The sequence below is a fragment of the Pangasianodon hypophthalmus genome, chromosome 7, assembly GCF_027358585.1.
Source record: "Pangasianodon hypophthalmus isolate fPanHyp1 chromosome 7, fPanHyp1.pri, whole genome shotgun sequence".
NCBI classification, from domain to species: domain Eukaryota; kingdom Metazoa; phylum Chordata; class Actinopteri; order Siluriformes; family Pangasiidae; genus Pangasianodon; species Pangasianodon hypophthalmus.
In genome coordinates, this window is record NC_069716.1 from 14,070,513 (window position 1) to 14,091,198 (window position 20,686).

The following is a 20,686-nucleotide window of genomic DNA, read 5'->3' on the forward strand; positions in this document are numbered from 1 at the left end:
TGCTTTCAACAAGAAGAGCATCCTTCTTCCTTTGGGCAAATATGAAATACTGAGCAACTTTCCTGTGGTTGCAAATTGTTGTTCTCGTTGTCTATTTAGTAATCACAGTTGGATGATGTTTTCTGAGACAGAAATAATTTAAAATTTGTTAACAACACAGCATAATGAAATTCACGTTTTTATGGCATCATTGGCACTAAAACTCTCTCCATACAGGTGCATAACTTTGGATCAGATTATGTGCACAGAAAAGAATAGAATAGAATAGAATAGAATAGAATAGAATAGAATAGAATAGAGAAACAGCTTTATTGGACAAGTGTGCTTGCACACACAGGAATTTGATTCCAGCTTACAGGTGCTTCTGGTACTTACAATGAGTGCAACACACAATGGGGTACAACATATAGTAAGGAAAAATATTGAAGTAGACAAAAGTAGGAAAAAAGGAGAAAGATTGAACAATATAAAAAAAAAGACCAATATAAACAATATTAATATATAATGCCCAACAGGAATGTTCAAAAAAACAGATGTGCAAACCAGTAAGTGTCGGTTACAAAGTAACAGTAATATATTTCACAATAGCCCAACAATTGCACTTAAAAGATTAGTGTCCATATTAACTGTTCATGAGGGAGATGGCCTATGGTGGAAAAAAACTGTTCTTGTACCTAGTTTCGGTGCAGAGTGCTCTGTAGCGCCTACAAGAGGGGAGGAGATCAAAGAGGTTATAGCTTGGATGTGTGGGGCCTGTGATTTTTTTTTGTCTGGAGAATGGGAAAGGGTACATCAGTGATCCTCTCAGCACTCCTTACAGTCTGTTGAAGCCTTCTTTTTTCTGATCTGGTGGCTGAACCGTTAAAAAGTAAAGCACCATTGTTCCCCCTTCCATTAATCAAGGTCCCCTTCGAAAGAATTGGCATGGACCTCTTCAGGCTATTAAAAAGATGCATGTGAGGATACCACTTTGTGTTAGTCCTGGTGGAATATGCAGCACGATATCCAGAAACAGTGCCTCTGCACAACATCTCATCACACAGTGTTGCGGAAGCAGTCTTCCATGTTATCTCCAGAGTCGGGATCTCGAAAGAGATCCTGACTGAACAGGGCACTACATTCATGTCACAGACACTTAGTGAATTTTCCCAACTGCCTTTTCCACATCGTTTGTGTTACACCAATTTATCACCCTTCTGTTTGGGTTGTTTGGGGCCCCAGTGACGTTTCAACATCTCATGGATTGACAGCAGCATTTACAACATCTGAAGGCTGTCCTGAGAACCATGAGATAAACAGGATTCACAGCGAACCCAAAGAAGTGTGCAATTGGGTGGGTGGAAGTACAGTACCTGGGCTTCCACTTGGGCCATGGGCAGGTACATCCCCAAACTGATAAGACAGCAGCATTTGCGGCCTGCCCGAGACCCAAGACCAAAAAGGGGGTGAGGTCGCAGGATCATTAGCCAAGACCTGTTTCTCAGCAACTCTTATCTCTTTTGTCATGGTGTTTTTTGTATAATCACTTCTGTAGGCCTCTTTCTTAGCCTGACGAAAATGTCTGAGTTTTCCTGTAAACTATGGTTTGTCATTGTTACATGTTAAGCAGGTTTTGGCGGGTACAGTTAGTTCATTGAGATTGGTAGCTGCAGTTTTAAAAACAATCACTCAGTCAAACACTCAGTCAGTGCAGTCAAAGCAGGCCTATAATTTCCAACTTTGCCTCATTAGTCCAAATCTTAACAGTCTGACTACAGGCTTAGCAGATTAGTTGCTGTTTGTAGGTCAGGAGAAGGTGCACCAGACAGTGATAAGAGTGTCCCACAGTGTGGGACAGAGCGACATGCGTTCTTTAGTATGGTGTAGCAGTGATCCAGTGTGTTACTGTCTCTGGTGTGACATGTAGTGTGCTGGCTGTATTCACAGTGGATATAAAAAGTCTACACATCCCTGTTAAAATGTCAGGTTTTTGTAATGAAAAAATGAAACCAAGATAAATCATATCGGAACTTTTTCCGCCCTCAATGTGAAATTACAGCATGTAAAAATAGGAAAAATAAAAAAAAAGTTACAATAACCCATTGCATAAGTGTGCACATCTTTTTATAATTGGGGATGTGGCTGTGTTCAGAATGACCCAATCATATTCAATTTCATGTTCAAAAGTAAGTACCATACAGATGTCATCAATGAAATTAATCTGATTAACCCCAAATAAAGACTAGCTGTTTCTATAGGATTTTCTTGACCTCTTCTTGGTTTCACCTGACTGCTGAAGCCATGGTCTCCAACAAGTGCAAAAAACTAGTGGACAAGACAAAAAATATACCAGGGAGACTGGCAAGAGCCCTACAGCAACAATAAAGGATGTGCAGGAATATCTGACAATTACTGATTACTCTCTGCAAGTGACACCAATCCTTCATATTTTTCACGTCTGGACTATGGGGTAGGGTGGCTAGATGGAAGCCTTTTCTCACAAAAAACATCCAAGCCAAACTAAGTCAACCCAAATAATGTGGTGAAATGTGTTATGGTCTGATGAGACCAATTCCGAAAGGTATAATAATTCCATAATTCCAAAAGGTATGTTTGGCACAAAAAAGCACATCACCAGAAGAACACCATACACATTGTGAAACATGGTGATAGGGGCACCTTCCTTTAGGGCTGCTTTTCTTGAGCCAGAACTGGGGCTTTTATCAAGGTGGAGGGAATGAAGAATCACTAGAAATACCAGTCGATTTTAAATATTCAGGTGTCTGCTAGTAAGCTGAAGATGAAAAGGAATTTCACCTTTCAGCATGACAGTGACCCAAAGCATACATCCAAATAAAAAAGGAATGGCTTAAAAAAAGAAGATCAATGTGTTTGAATGGCCGAGCCAGAGCCCAGACCTGAATCCAACTAAAAATCTGTGGAGTGACCTGAAGCAGGCTGTGCACAGGAAATGCCCTCACAATTTGATGGATATAGAATGTTTTTGCAAGAAAGATTGGAAAAATAAGTCAAGATGTGCCACACTCAAAAACTCAAAAAGGCCAAGTGGTATAATAAAATCAAAAGGTGCTTCAACAAAGTATTAGTTAAGGCTGTGCACACTTATGCAACTAGGTTATTGTGAGTTTTTTATTTTTTTATTTTTTTCCCTAAAAAAAGTATCTTATTGTTTTTTACTTTATCTTATAGTTTGCAAATTTCACATTAAAGGTGGGAAAAGGTCTGAGATGATTTATCTTAGTTTCATTCTTTTACTTCACACAAACCTGCCATTTTAACAGGGGTGTGTCAACTTTTTATATCCACTGTAGGTGGCTCATGTCTGAGGTTAGTGCTATTAAAATCACAGGCCTGAATCAAAGACCATTCCCAGAATTTTTTACTGTTGGATATCTATACAGGAAAATGCCAGTCTCAAAGCAGCGAATTTGCCCTCACTACAAAAATAAAAACACAGTAAATTAAAAAAAAAGCACAACTTCCTACAGCATATCGCAGTATTCCTATAGCAACATCAAGTCTCATAGAAAAAAATTTACCTTGTATCAACTTCTATATGATGAATATCAATGTCCCTACAAGCAGACAACATCCTATCACAGGCACATAATGTATGTATATTAATGTACAGCATGTCTAAACCTTTACTCTGTGGTCTTTACTCTGTGGTTACCCAATCCCTGTTCGAATTGCACTATGCATACTTTAACGGTTTACACATATGCGCAAAAACATTACGTTACGAAAGAGCATCAAACCCTGTTTTTGTTTTTGTTGTAATTTTAATACACTTACTCTGTCTAAACTAATAACACAAAGAGCTCTAATAATTAATAATAATTATTCTCAGCCCTGGCTGAGAAAATGATCTGAACCCTTTTCATTAGTAGAGCTAGTAGAACCTCTTTCACCTATAAAAATCTCTAGAAAAAAAAGATTTCCTGTAGCTGCTGGTGGTCATATATATGGGAAAATGCCAGGCTCAACACAGGGAATTTGATTCAACTTCCTATTGTGCGCATGTAAATTAACCTACACGATTCTGAAACGTGGGGGCTTAGTGGTTAGCACAGTTGCCTTGCACCTCCTGGGTTGGGGGTTTGACTCCTGCCTCTGCCATGTGTGGAGGCAGGAACCCAGTTTGCATGTTCTCCCCATGATTCAGGGGTTTCCTCTAGGTGCTCTAGTTTCCTCCTCAAGTCCAAACACATGTGTTGTAGGCTTATTGGCTTTTTCAGATTGTCCATAGTGTGTGTGCAATTGTGCCCTGTTATGGTTTGGCACCCTGTCCAAGGTGTCATGTGCCTTGCGCCCCCTGGGATAGGCATTAAGCTACCCCATGACCCTGTGTAGGATAAGTGGTATGGAAGATTAGATTAGATTCAACTTTGTCATTGTGCAGCATACAAGTACAGAGCCAATGAAATGCAGTTTTTCGCATATCCCAGCTTGCTAGGAAGCTGGGGTCAGAGCTCATGGTCAGCCATGATTTAGAGCCCCTGGTTTAGAGCCCCTGGAACAGATGTGGTTAAGGGCCTTACTCAAGTGCTCAACAGCAGCAGCTTGACAGTGCTGGAGCTCGAACCCCCAACCTGCTGATCAGTAACCCAGAGCCTTAACTATTCAACCACCACTGCCCAGTGAATGGATGAATGGTTGAATGGATGGATTCTGCAATATGAACCTGTGTCATAACATAAGGCATAATATTAAAAAGTCTGTTATTATGAATAGTATAGAATATGGTCCTCCATTTTGCTTCCTTGTAAAATACATTTAAGGTGCTTACCACTAGATTTTGGAGCATGGCTGTGGAATTCCCTTCAATTCATTCACAATATTATAGACCTACTGTATTTTCAATCACAGGAGCATTAATGAGGTTAGTCAGCAAGAAGAAGAGATTGTGACCACAGAAATGTTGCTCACCATTTCAAATTTGTTCAACATTCAGGAACAAGCATGCTTGGTAAAATAGATATACAGTACAGTATAATGCCTTTAAAGGTTCATCAGATATTTTACACCTTTTTACACATCCTTCCCATCCTTCATCTGCCTGAAAATGGTAATTTGATGCCCATCCCATCACCCATCCAACCTCACAATTATTTTTAAATATTCAACCTGTAACATTAACTGTGGTTTATGGAGTACACTGTTACCCAAACACACATGTGCAGAATGCGCACACAGATTCTGATAGCAAAAGTAATCGTAAATTAAAGCTGCAAGCAGCATTTTCAGGGGCCAAGCACCCTGACTTGGTGAGCCGCACATTCACAGACAAGCTACAGTTTTTGCCTAAGCAATCACAGGAAAGCAGAGCCACAAGTGGGTGCAAGAGTGATTTGTAGTTTCACTCATGATGTGTATGTTTTGACCATGGACAGTGGTGGAATTCTCTGACTGTATGCCTGATCTCTGACAGATGATGTGTGCCAAATTTGGTGTAGCAAAAAAAACTGTTTTTGACAAAATCAAAAGAGGAAGGAAAATCTAATTAGTCGGAAATTGATGTCGTAAGGCTTTTAAATTTTGGACACACCTTTCAAAAGTTATGACCATAAACATAATTCCAAATTATGCCAAAATTTGACCCAATGGTGGCGCTAGAGTGTTGGCGGCACTTGGAGCAAATTTGGTCAGAATGTTCCTTAAACCCTCCTTAATCAGTGTGCCAAATTTCACAACTTTTTTACGAGACGGTTCTATGGGCTGCCATAGGCACCCTGGCCAGAAGAAGAAGAAGAAAAAGAAGAAGCAGAAGAACAATAATAAGAAATGGTAGAATAATCATAGGGTACCTACTCACCTTCGGTGCTTGGCCCCCTAATAAATGTTTACATAGCTGCTATTGTTTTATTATATGGCTTATTAAAAGGACATTATCCTACCTCATTCAATCAGATAGAAATTTCACTGGCCTCAATCAGTTTACTCTATTCCAGCTGCGGTGTACACATGGATCTTTTCTATTCTGATTGCACTATCAGTAGGATTATTAATGGAATATTAAGCTGCATACAAACATAAACACTGATGCTGGGTAAAAAGGCTTGACTACAGATTTTATCCCAAAGATGGCTTTGTGCAGTCCATATCTTCTACACCAATCTCTGCAAACAGACTGCAGGGAGGAACTGTCATCCTGAAACATGGCCTTGCAATACTGTTGCAATAAATTCAGAAACACTGTCCTTAATAAAGCACTTTAACATAAATTTAAAATAAATATCCACTTACTGTTGCCTATGTAGCATAGCTCACTAGCCACTTTACAAGGTAAGCCTTCACCTGTCCATAAGCATAAATAGCCAAAACATTTGCTAAATGTTTTGACCTTTGGGATCACCTTTGAAACCACCTGGATTTCTGCATTAATTGCTTATAAATGTGATTGGATCTTCATTCAAGATCAAGTCATAATACTACACTCATTCTGTCTAAATCAATAACACAAAGAGTGCTTAATTGAAGTCTTTGATTAATAATTCACAGCCCTGGCTGAAAAAAATTATCTGAACCCTTTTCATTAGTAGAACTAGTTAAACCTTTTTTAACAGTAAAAACCTCCACCAAAGGTTTCCTGTAGCTGCTGATAGGACTTGCAGTGAGGAGGAATTTTAGACCATTAGTTCCTACATCACTAGGGTAAGGGTAAGTTTCATGAACAGTCCTTTTTCAGGTCCACATCTAAAATTGGTTAAGACTGGACTCTGGACTTCTTTTTAAACCATTCTCTTGTTCATCTTCTTGTGTGTTTTGGGTCACTGGCTTGTTTCATCACCAACATTTATTAAGGTGATGAAACACTACTCTGACATCCTCCGCTTAAAATTCTTAATGCAATTTTTAATTAAACATTCCCTCAATGATTGTAAGCCCAGATGTTCACCCACATTTTAAAACCTAGACTAATAGGCTATTATTGTTTAAACAGTGTACAAGTGTTTGTTGTTATGGTAGCACCAATGGGCACAGAAGTACACTACCCATCAGCCCCAGCACGTCACATTTCTCACTAATCACTCTGACCTGTGTCTCGTTATACCATTATATACATATACGTATATATATATATATATATATAAAAGCTTCTGTTGTAATTGTTGTTTGTTGTCATGTGTGCCACAGTATCACTTTGTTTTACATACCCTTACAATGGCTGCAGCAGATTTTTTTTTCAATGTCCAAGAAGAACTCCTGGAGAAGAACTGCTTGATGTGGGAGCAACAGGGGAAGGGAGACTGGGTCAGAGCCAAACTGGAATGGCTCAAAGCCATGGGCCCCTCAGCAAATTTTTTGAGGAGGCTTCTGACCTAGCTAGAACCATCTATGGTCTATCTCTGGCCTCACAGAGGAAGTTGCTCCTCCCTCTGGCTCCATGGAGGACTTCGCTCCCCTCTCTCTGGCTTCATGGAGGATGTCGCTCCGCCCTCTGGCAAAAATAGCAAATTGTATTGAGCTCCTGAACTTGTACCATTCATCAACCTCAGCTGCTTCACTCAGATTCATAATTGGTCTCAACTAGATGATCTGTGGAGCTTTCTGGCAAGCTTTCTAACTAATGTGACTAATTAAACTGGAAACTATCTTTCAAAACATCAGTATCTTTCCCACATCTGTTTATAGTCGACAACAATAGCTACCAAGTAATATTTTATCAGATTTAGTTTAGTTTTTGAGTTTGTTACATTCCAAAAAGTTCAGAAAATTTCAGAATCTACTACAAAGTTGGGAGGCAGTGCTGTTGTGAATTGGGGTCCATTTCATTATAATGCTGTCAGGTGGCAGATATGGACACAAATGCAGGTAAACATTGGCTTTATTTATAAAGATTGCAGGATAATCCAAATTGTGAGACAAAAATGTGGTCAAGAAACAGGCAATGGTCAGGTATCAAACAAACAACTTGAACTAGGCAAGGCAAAGGCAAAAACATGAAAATAAGAACAGGCTCAGAAATTCAGATAGATTATGACACTAAAAAGGCTTGGTATCAACTGGTATGAAACACAGACAATATACTTCGCAGTGAATGGTACTTATGAGAGTCCATATATACTTGTGGTGAAAGTGAGTCCAGGTGTGCATGATCAGTAATCAGGTGAATGTGAATGTGACAGTCTCTGTGGTTGTTGGGTGTTACATTCCATGGCGACCATGCTTGTAGTCTTTGTTGTGTTCTGGGTGTTGTAGTTAGATGCCTCCCCTTGGGTTGTGGATCTGTGTGGTTTAGGTGGCGTGCATGGAACTCTTGGCATAACATGGGATTGAGCACATTCTGGGCAGGAACCCAGCTTCTTTTCTCACGTCCATGGCCCTTCTATTTAAAGGATTTCCTTTACTGTGGAAGCGGGTTCTCTCTCAATGTCAATAGGTCAGGTGGAGTGGTGGGGGGATGTGAAATGCAATAGTTTTCTGCACTCTTATATTATATGGATGTCTTTGGTGGATAGCCAAACTCGGTCACGTGGTTGGTAGTGTGGAGTTTTCCCTCTGTGATGATCTGCAAACTCCTTAGTTACCTGATCTGTGTGTTTGAGCTGTTGGTTGCTTGTTCCCATACCTGCTCAGTCCACTTGAACTGTTTGTCAACTGAGGATGAGTCGGTCGGGTTAGCATTCCATGCAAACAGTGGTGGTTGGTATCCCAGAACACACTGGAAGGGGGTTAACTCAGTTAACTGAGTACCGGAAGGAGTCCTGAGCATACTCTGCCCAGGGAAGAAATTGTGCCCAGTCCTCCTGACTGTCTGCGCAGAATTTGCTTAGGAATCATCCTGTTTCCTGGTTGGCTCTTTCTACTTGGCCATAGGGGAGTAGGGGAAGCAGGTGAAGAGACCTTGAGAAATGGTTGATGACTATGTTGATGACTGTGTTGTTCTGTGATGGCAGGAGATCAGCAATGAAGTCCATGGCTAGTTGTGACCATGGTCTCTGAGGTGTGGGAGGCAGGAGGAGTTTACCAGCGGGTAAGGTACAAGGTACTTTGGCTTGAGCACAGGCGGAGCATGAGGAGATAAATCTGTGAAAATCTTGGAGCATGTGGTGCCACCAGTACTTGCCCTGGAGTAGTTGGTGGGTCCAGTTAATGCTGGGGTGTCCTTTGGCTGGGGAGGCATGAGCCCAAGTGATGAGTTTGTCACAGAGATGAGCTGGCACTCATTTTTTCCCTGCTAGGCTGGATGTGGGGGTTCTGGATGTGGTGTGTCCTTGATCTCTGGATTGATGTCCCACATTATAGCCCCTACAAGGAGTGATTGTGGGAGAATGCACTCTTCAGTGGTATCTTTGGGAGGGGCTGGGTATAGACAAGAGAGGGAGTCTGCCTTGGTATTCTTTGATCCAGGTCAATATGAGATGGTGACTGCAAACCTGGAGAAGAACAGAGCCCAGCATGCCTGGTGTGAGTTTAATCCCTTGTCTTGATGTACTCAAGGTTTTTATGGTCCAACCAGTGTTGCCATTCCTTGAGTGCCAGTTTGACTGTGAGGAGCTCCCGGTTGCCAATGTTGCAATTACGTTTTTCTGGGGACAGCTTCTGGGAAAAGAAGGTCCCTGGATAGAGTTCAGTCTTTTCCCCAAACTGCTGTGAGAGGATGGCTCCCACCCATGTCTCAGAGGCATCTACCTCCACTATGAAAGGCTTTGAAGGATCAAACTGCTTCACAATGCTTCATAAAGCCAGTGCACTGGCTTTGACCTTGCTGAAGCCCTCCTTGAATGTGTGGTACTCATGGGGGAATTTCCACTTGAGTTTCAGGGCTTTCAATGGATGTAGAGGCGATGCAGCTTGAAGAAACTTGGAGACACTTCTCATGACAATACAGCATGTAATCTCTTTCTCCTTCCAGGAAATTTGTGGATCATGGGTCTGCATTCAGGGGAACCCAAGCATCACAGGGACCTTGGTAGTGACTGTGAAAAGGAGGGATATCCATTCCCAGTGCATGGCACTTACATAGAAGGTTATGGGTTCTGTGCAGTGCGTGATGGACCCCCACCCCAGTGGTGCTTCTTTTCAGTACATGGATGTGGAAAGGGTGATCCAGTGGCTCAAGGGGTAGCTGGAGCTTCTTGGCCAGGGTGCCATCTATAGTTTTGCTGTCTAACTTTCCAGTGGCTCCAGAGTCTATCAGAGCTGTAACATGACAGACATTCTCTGAGTGCATGATCTGAATGGACTGGTGCAGAGCCAACAACCTGTTTCTGAACGTGGACAAAACTAAAGAAATGGTTCTTGAATTCAGAAGAGCACAGAGTGACCACTCTCTGCTGGGTGCTTCAGGGTGGCTTGGTCATCCCGGCAGGCCAGCTCGGTGAGGATATCAGTGTTGAGCCCTGAATATACGCTGCCTTGGGAGCCAGTTCATTCCAGCTGCCTCACGGCTAACATGCAGAAGCTCAGAGCGAATTTAACAGCTCTTAGGCTTCCCTGCTTCAGGCTAAGGAGTTTCTCTTCAATCTCCTTGCCCTCAGGAGACTGATCATAGACTCACTGGAAGAGCTGAAGGAAGCCGTTGTATGAAGCCCTGTGCTCACCCCATTGGGACCAGCTGTTGCCCATGCAAGCGCATTTTCAGTCAGTTGATGAACTGGGCGATGTTGGGAAGCTTAGGAACTCCCTATTTGCCTGAGAAGTAGCGTGAACACTGAAGTAGGAAGCCTTTGCATCCTGCGGGATCACCAGCCTACTTCTCCGGTCATGCAATGAGTGCAGAAGCAGATAAGGTGGTTGCTGCCGAAGCTGACAGCAGAGGTGATGCGGTGATGCGGAGCTGTCCTAGTTGTGCACTAAGCATGGCTATCTGCTGTTGCTGCTCTCTGACAAGGCGGCCTTGGGCCATCAATGCCTGACGCCACTCTAAAGCACCTGCTGTATCCAAGTAATTTGTCAAGCGGCAGATTCAGATGCAAATGCAGGCAAAAATTTGAAAATCAGAAAAGGATCAGAAAACCAGATAGACTATGACAATATAAAGGCTTAGTATCAACTGGTGTAAAACATGGAGTATATACTTCTCAGTGAATGGTAGTTATGAGAGTCCTTATATACTTGTGGTGAAATTCAGTCCAGGTGTACATGATTAGTAATGAGGTGAGTGTGAACATGACAGTCTCTGTGGTTATTGGGGTTTACTTGCACCAGCGGTAAATATACGCCGTGGTAGAACAAGTGCATATGTTAAAAGCAAAACACAAAAATAAAATACCCATACAAATACACCTGGTAAGAGATCTATACACTATATGGCCAAAAGTATGTGGACACCTGATTATCACATACATACAGTATATGCTTTTTGAATATCCTATTCCAGATTTAGTTCCCACTTTGCTGTTGTAATAACATTCACTCTTCTTGGTGTGAATGTACTGTAGGACTGAGGAAACAATGAGCCTAAAGCGTGCTCATTTATATGGAGAGTAATGACTCATGGAAAAGGATGCTTTCAGGCCCTTCTCCCCTTCTCCGATTACAGCCATGCCTCCAAGAATCACTTAGGGCTGTGATTTGACAGTAATTGCATTTCAGTGTGGCACAACTTCCACTCACTGATGAAAGCGAAATGCCATGCACTGGGGAATTACATTCACTTCTGACACAATCTTAGCATTTATTTCTTAAAAAAAAAAAAAAAAAAACCATACACTGACTGTTTTCATTAAAGAGATCATGCAATAAAATCAATGCAATGAAAGATTTGCTTTTCAGTGTGGAACACTGTCACAAATGAAACACAGAGAAAAGTACATATTAAGAAAAAATAGTGTTTTGAATTTCACATTATTTCACTGGTATGACTACTTTTCACTCTCTCTCTGGATAGTTGTAATACTAAAATAAATTAGATGTAACAAAGCAAATAATGAAATAATGAAGACAAGTATGTTTATAGCAATATAAGACAAGTACGTTTACAGCGACATAGCAATTAATGTTTTGAATCTTTAGATTACTTTTATTTCAGTTAAAGTTTAAATAAAAATTCTCAGTAATTCACAGCCATTATGAGTGGCTTTTTAGTCTATGCAACAAATGTTGACATTGAAAAAAAAATCAGAATGCTTGCTGTAAATTGTTACCTATTTCTTTTCAATGTGTAACAATTTACAGCAAGCATTCTGATTTTTTTTTCAATGTCAACATTTGTTGCATAGACTAAAAAGCCACTCATAATGACACAAATGACAAAAGAATAGTAGTAGAATTACTTATAAATTCTTTAAACAAATTGAACATCCTTAAGCAGATGTAACTCCAGATATCTTGCAAGTATGCACTTACAGTCAGGTCCATAACTGTTTGGACATTGACACATTGCCTCTTGGATTAAAGCTGAAAGTCTACACATAAATCACATCTTGATTGCTTCATTTCAAATCCATTGTGGTGGCATACAGAGGCAAAATTACATAATTGTGTCACTGTCCAAATACTTATGGAACTGACTGTATATTTCCAAGTCTAAAAAAATGTGAATATGAGCATACTATTAGGAAAATATTGTAGCAAAAAAAATATGTGATAATACAGATACTTTGTTTGTTTATTAATTCATTACTTCATTAATTCATGGCTTGTTTGTTATATGCACTGGAACAAACGTCTGCATGCAGTATCACACTAATTACTTATAATTGAAGATTTTCAAATCATGCAAACCCTGTCATTTTCTAAGCAAAATCTACAGCTTATATGTGACATGAATTACGCAAGTGCATTAATTTATTGGGATGAACAGCTTCTCCTTTTTAAATTTTTCCTTTTGTCAAGGCTTTCAACTCCTAGACTAGAGATGTGCTCTGTCTCTCAGGTCTGTCAGGGTTAGTGCGAAGTACTGCCATATTCTCTTTGTGTCATGCAGTCTTATATTGGAAGTCTCTCAGCAGAGACAGGTGAGGGGGTGTATTTAAACTCCCTTGTTAAATAAGAGGAATAATACGACATACCACATATTATGACATGCCTCATGCAATCATTTTAAGATAGATTGACACTTAATTTAAATGTAAAGATGGAGACCATCTAAAGGTCTTAATGCGTAGTGAATAGGCATCTGCTCAGGCTGGTTGAAATTACGCAGACAATTTCCATTTTTTATGCTCTTCTCTTTAAAAAAATAGTCCTGCAATTTTCCCCTGAATACCAGAAATGAGTATGAAATTCTTGGCAGTTCTTTCATTGGATCAAAATGAGTAATATCTTTTCAGGGATACTGAAGAAGTGAGAAGACCTTGATGTGTTGTGAGATCTTAATTAGTTTTGAAGTATCTGAAGGACAAGTACGTGAGCAAGTTATACAAGTGTTATAGTTACTGGACCTCTATGATATCTTTCTCATTTCTGTGTACATCATACAACTTTGAAATAAGGATTATGGACCACTCGATTAGTAGTGAGGCATACAACTGTATTACAGATCTTAATATACAACAAATATGTAGATAGGATAGATTTAGCTTTTAGACCGGGCAACATGATAAAAGGTACGTCTAATCCAAACATATCTGGAATGATAGAATGAAAATTAGTTAGATGCTACCAAGTAGCATTATAATTTTCATAACACAAGTCGATGCCTATACAATTTTATTCACTGTTAGGCATTTTTGACCGAAATGTTAATTTAAGAGTTTTCAAAAAGGCCACTTCTGTTGTTGGATTAACATCCATGTGCCGTATCAGTTCTACATCAAATAAGAGATTATTCGAATATGGCATGTGTTATAAATGGCATAGCTCATTTTAAAGGGGCTTTTCTATACTTAATATCATAATAACACAACACTGATGATAAATGCAAAAATAATTTTATTAATATTAACTTTTTTGCGATCAAATGTTTTTTATTCAAATCTAACGAATACAACAGAGTACAAACGAGTGCAAACATATTTTAAGTATAACCAAAATAAGACACCCATGCATCAATGATCACTCTCATCTGTTTCCTGTTTCACCTAATATCTTACCTACCTAGTAACACCTAGTATCACTGTTTAAGTTCTGGATTCTGTGTGTCTCATTGCCAAGATTTTTTAGTTGTTGTCATGTGCCATGTTCATGTCTGTATGATCCTTGCCTTGTGTTCATATCTTATGTTTATAGTTCTTGTTTTTCCACTTTGTTTATTTCAGTTGTGCTTCCTGTAATAAAACCGCCTGCATTTGCATCTGCCTTCACTACTAGTACCTGACACAATGAGACAAGTAGTATGATTCATGTTTTGTAGATTACTTTTATTTTGATTAGAGTTTGAATAAACACAAAACACTGGAAATGTGTAATAATTTACAACAAACAAAAGCAACTACAAATACAATAGGAAATCACTATCAATAAATTTGTTGAAATCAGTGTACTAGAAATCGTAAATCACTTTGTTCCTTGATTATTGATCAGAATAATATACAGTTCACTTTCCAAAAAACATATTCTGTTAGACAGGTTATTGTCTAGACACTCTGCATATTACCTCTGCAGCCTTTACTCTCATGCTAAATCCTCTCTTTCTCCTTCAACCTGACTGGCTGCCAGAGGTCGTTGGCAGTGAGTCCAACTCCTTAACATTCCACAGTTTCCACAAATCCTGTTGCCTGAACCCCATCCTGACATGTCACAAAGTTGCAGTTCTAGCTTTAAAGCATATGTTTTGGAAGGCTTCTGTTTGATAAAGGTCTTTATGTAGCTGGAGGAGGTGGCATACTTCTCTCTAGTATGCCTGAATTCCTTAAGACTTGCTGGAAGGGCTCACTAGATCACAGCAGCATAATATATGCAAAGCTCTGGCCTTATGATGGGGGAATTAATGGGTGAAGTTGGTGTAACTGCCTTAAACAAGGGATTAGTCTGTGCTTGATGAATTTGTGCTCAATTATGTGATTATTTATATTGCTCTAGTGGCAAGGGCCAGGTGTCATTAAGAATACAAATCCCTAATAAATATTAAAATTGGAAGGATTGCATGAGGCACTAGCAGAAATAATGCTAGGGGTTGTCTCTAGACCTAGAGGATTTTAGACATTAATTCTGACATTTACAGAGTTGAAAAGGAGGAAAGTTTTGGTCCTCTTTGCTACTGAAACATGTTTTGATCATGCAGTTCTGTTGGAGAAACTGGAATAGTAACCACGGCTGAGATCAACAGCACTGCTCTAAAAACAAACTTCTATATTGTCAAGGTGCTGTACAATTCAGCACACGGTGGGGACCACACGGTGGTTTTAGCATGTGGCGAGGCGGCCCGCCGTCAAACTGCCTCACGCCCAGCGTTCCCAACAACTCTGACCAGGATAAAACGGCTACTGAAAGTGAGTGATGGTGAGACCGTAGTGAAAATATAGTGAAAGTCACTTGTCCCTGGAAAAGCTACATAATTTTTAAAATCCCTCAGGTACTGCCACACTAATGAAAATGTACTTAAGCTTGTAGATAGCTACTCCCCAATACTGGTCATTTGTACATGCAGACGACCACCTAGGACCCTGTTGTGGCAAGGGCACCACCATAAGGCGATTTCTTTCCTCCTCACTGTCCTGTGTCACAATAGTAAACATAATCCCACATATTCTCGGGTGCAGACATGACTATAAAAATCATGATATAACTTACGTTCTAGTTATCTTAATTTTTGATAAGTAATATTAATGTATTGAGTCACTGTACACGTCTAGGCTAGCTAGACACTGACATTCGGGTTAGTATAGACACCACGTTTTTTTTTTGTTTGTAAACAAAAAGTGATGCTTGTGTAACCTGGTTGCAGAAAGACTGGGTTATAATCTGACTGAAGATTCTATCAAGAATTTTATTTATGAATCAGATTGACATTAGCTAAAATGTTATCCAGTGCTATCCAGCTAAAGTAACATCAAATGACCTGGTGAAATTACTGTTGAATGTCTTCCCCAGGCTTTTCCCTGGCTTTTCTGAGTTGATGAAAATTGTTGTGCCTAACATGGAAAAACAGAATTTATCCATGACTTTGCCCTTCTTCAGCACTGAGGACCTAGATTTGGAAGGTTTGAATGACACCCTGGCCCATTTCATCAGGCATTGCAAACCCTATAAGATCCACCTGGCACCAGGCACTCAGTGGTCTTCATTAAACTATGCGTGGATTGGAGGTTGGCGGGTCCCTGACTTAGACTTTGGGCCTCTGCACTCTCGTTCACTTGCCTTAACCAAAGTAATCAGCCCCAGTCCAAACAGGATCACTGAAAAGGTGGAGCCTGTGATTATTTTCATCTCCAGTCTATACCATTCTGATGTTGTTAACCCTGTTGAGACTCTCTGTCTGAAGTTATTTTAATAACTTTAGCTGAATCATGGTGTCTCTCCAGTGTCTCCTGCACCAGCTTGTGGGGCACTGAGCTATATGCATTTGCCAGGTCTACCCACAGCACCATGACATCACTTCTGTTCTTCCTGGTTTCTCTTAGGATCTGTCTAACCATGCCCATGTGTTTCAGGCAACCTGGAAATCCTGGGATACCACCTTTCTGTACTAAATTAAAACTTTTGTTTTGCAAAAATCAGTGGCAAGTAGGTTTTTTCTCAGGTTGTTGGATGAGAGAAGAAAAAACACTGGTGACTGCTACATCAGCAGTGTTCTGAACCTACTTGTCCACTGGACAACTATGAAAAAGAAAGAACTAGCCCAGACACACAAATTGCTTATCCTGGGGTGCCTGGGCTACTGATTTATTAACCACTGCTCTGTGTATGCATCTGGGTTTTTGGATTTTTTTTCCAAATCGTGGAACAAATTGGTAGTGTTTCCAGAAGTTGACAAGTCTTTTGTCTAGTTTTCTTTTCTGCAATGAGAATTTGCAATGGATATATAGGGTATACATTGATATAAAGAATTAGATATGAAATAACTAATTTGAGTTCTATGTAGTTACAGAAATAAGCCATATACTATATATCGTTTACAATTAAGGTTGCCAAGTCAGTGCAAATTCTTGGATTTTGAATAGATTTTTCAAAAAATGTATTTATTTAAATTTTTAAAAGTAATTTATAGAATATTTTGTTTTTTGGTCTTGAGCTGGTTTTTGGTCCAATTTTATTGATCACTGAGCTGCTTTTGTAACACAGACCTGGCAACCCTGGGCACTGAAGCAGCCAAATTTTTATATAAATGCAAGCAAAAAGAGTTTACTCTAAAGACTATTGCTAATGAAATATTGCTAACACATGTTAGCCATGTTATCAGCATGCAAAGGTATGTTTAGTAATTTAAAAAGACACTGAGCTTTTGCCAGTTTTCTGCAATCCTCAGTGGTTTTGGTTCAACTAGATGGGCTGGTGTGAAACTTATGCTAAAGACCTTTGTATGGCAGGAAATTTGAAATGGTCATGACCATTCATTGGTCAGGTTTGCTAATCATAGTCTACTGAGAACACTCTGAGCTGGGAAGCTGTAGAAGGTTAAAGGTGTTAAATTTGAAGATGTTGTGCATTGATGGACACTGCAATGCTCATGATATTTCTTCATCTGTCTTGTAAAATGACAAATACTATTAAGAGCAAGTAGTGTAATATTTTGAGCAAGTAGCTCATTTTGCATGTCATATACAGTGCATTCAAAACTCTTTTGTAGGTGCAACAAAAAGAACCCTTGTTTACATTTTTAAAATATGCACTAAAAGTGTTGATGCACTTTAATGCACTTTTATGAAATGTACATACTCTTTTTCTACCCTGTTATTCAATCCCTAAGGGAAAGGAAAGCAGATAGAGAAAGCAGAAGAGAGAAGCAGGCATGTACTTATCTTTTTCCACACTGTACCTTCTTTTCCTTAGCCTTTCTAGAACAGAAGTGTGTTGCCATGCCAACACAACTTTATTATCTTTCTGCCCTTAACTATTTAGTGGGAAATATGAATGTGCTTCTATTCTGCCATCCACCATATGATTATGTTTACATTAATACAGCAGCCTGTGGACACTATCTGGGGACAAGATAGTACAGAGGTACATTTAAAATGAATTAATTAGTACTTGACATTGTGCTCAGTACTTTATTAGGCCATGCATTGTTGGTCTTTAGATATACACTATAAAAGAAATTCTGTTAGTTTTATGGTCTAAAAAAAACTGGCAGTGGTTGCCAGATCTTTACTGTAAAAATATGGTAGTAATGTTTATTGGAATAAGGTCAAATATTTATTTATCTACCTGTATATTTTACGGTAAAAGGGTTTTGTTTAATTACAGTAATATATAAAAAATTAAGGCACTACCCCAAATTGAAGGCCAAATTTTTGCCTAGTGTTTGCTTTTATTGTATTACTGCTAAATATGCAGAAATGCTGTACATTAAGCACAATTTTTCTGTGTATTTCCTTGCAGATCTCACTGAGAAAGAAATGCATACAAGAGAAATAAGAATGGAGGTTTTAGTTTCTATAGTTCATATTCATATTATAACAAATCATATCATATTCATATTATAACAAATATAATACAAATAATTCAGAATTGTTGATGCTCTTCTTGTGCTTATACCAAGAAGAGCGTTTCATATAAGACATATGAATGACAAGACCACACCTGTACACCTGTACACCTGCAAATTCATGCAGTTATCTAATCAGCCAATCATGTGGCAGAAGTGCCAAAAAAAGAGCTTCAGATAATGTTCACCTCAAAAAAAAAAAAAGTGTTATCTCTGGCACTTTGATCATGGATCATTGTTGGTACCAGAAGGGCTGGTTTGAGTATTTCATAAACTGCTGATCTCCTGGGATTTTCACACACAATAGTCTCTAGAATTCACACAGTATGGTGCAAAAACCAAAAAAAAACACTGAGTAAGCATCAGTTCTTTGGGTTGAAATGCCTTGCTGGTAAAAGACATCAGAGGAAAATGGCGAGATTGGTTCGAGCTGCAAGGAAGAATATAATAACTCAAATAATCACGATTTAAAACTGTGGTGAGCAGAAAAGCAAATTCAAATTTAAATTCAGATTTTATTTGTCACATGTATAACCATACACAGTACGACTTGCAGTGAAATGCTTTTTTACAACTGTTCCAACATAGAACAGAAAATATGGAAAAAAAATATATATATATACTGTATAAAGAAAAATATTAAATATAAGAAAAATATATACATAAAAAATATATGAAGGGATTAAAAACAAAGTGTATAAGAATATGTATATAGATATATGGATGGTGGCAGCAGCAGTCTGACAGTACCAATGTAAAGTGCAGATATGTGCAGTTTTGTGCAGTATGTGCCGTTAGTGCAATGTAATGTGCATAATGTGCAAAGTGAATGATTCTTTGGTGTTGTACTGGTTGAGGGCCCGAATGGTCTGCGTGAAGAAGCTCCTCCTCATCCTCTCTGTATTGGCCTTTAGGGAGCGGAAGTGCTTCCCTGATCGCAACAAAGAGAAGAGTCCATTGTTGGGATGATTGACATCCTTTACTATTTTCCTGGCCTTGTTCCAGCACCACTTGCTGTAGATACAGTGTAGGTCAGGGAGCTCTGTACAGATGGTATGCTCAGCTGATCGCACCACCCTCTGTAGAGCCCTCCTGTCCCGCTGGGTGCTGTTCCCAAACCAGGCTGTGATGCTTCCCATCAGGATGCTCTCGATGGTGCAGGTGTAAATGTTCCTTAGCACCTTAGAGGGCAGTTTAAAGTCTTTTAAGCATCTAAGGTGGTATAGATGCTGCCGGGCCTTCTTCGCCAGGGTGTTAACATGGCAAGACCATGACAGGTCCTGCGTGATGTGAACACCAAAATACCAGAAACTATCCACTCTCTCCACTGGGGTCCCGTTGATTGTGAGGGGTTGGTAGCTCCTCTCCTGCTTTGTGCTGAAGTCCACAATCTTGCTTTGGTCTTGCTGACGTTCAGGAGGTGATTGTTCTCCTGGCACCAATGCTCCAGGCTTGTTATCTCCTCCAAATAGGCCTTCTCGTTGTTGTCAGAGATCAGGCCCACCACAACACTGTCATCAGCAAACTTAACAATGGTGGTAGAGCTGGAAGTGTACAATGAGTACAGCAGGGGGCTCAGAACACAGAAACATTTGCTCACCACATTTGCTTGTGGTCTGTCTGTGAGAAAGTTGGAGATCCACTGACACAGAGACGGGCTCAGTCCCAGGTCCTCCAACTTGGTGGTGAGTTTGGAGGGAATTATAGTGTTAAATGCCGAGCTGTAGTCAACAAAGAGCATTTTCACATAATTACCCTTCCCGGTGTCCAGATGGCTCAGGGCTGTGTGGAGGAGGTATTGTATGGTATCCTCTGTAGAGCGATTGGGACGGTGGGTCCAGTGTATCAGGTAATGAAGAAGTGATGAAGTCTCTGACCAATCTTTTAAAGCACTTCATCACAACTGAGGTCAGGGCTACTGGGCAATAGTCATTGAGACAGGCAGGCTGGGGTTTCTTTGGGACAGGAACAATAATGGACTGCTTCAAGCATGTGGGGATTGTCGACTGGTCCAGGGAGAGGTTGAATATCTCCGTGAACACTGGTGCTAGCTGGTCAGCGCAAGCTTTAAGGACCCGACCTGAGATGCTGTCTGGTGCTGCTGCTTTCCTGGTGTTCACTCTCCTGAAGGCCGTCCGCACATCGTGCTCCGAGATGGTGAAAGTGTTTTCAGCTCTGACACTCTCCGCATTCAGGGTGGCATTGGCACTG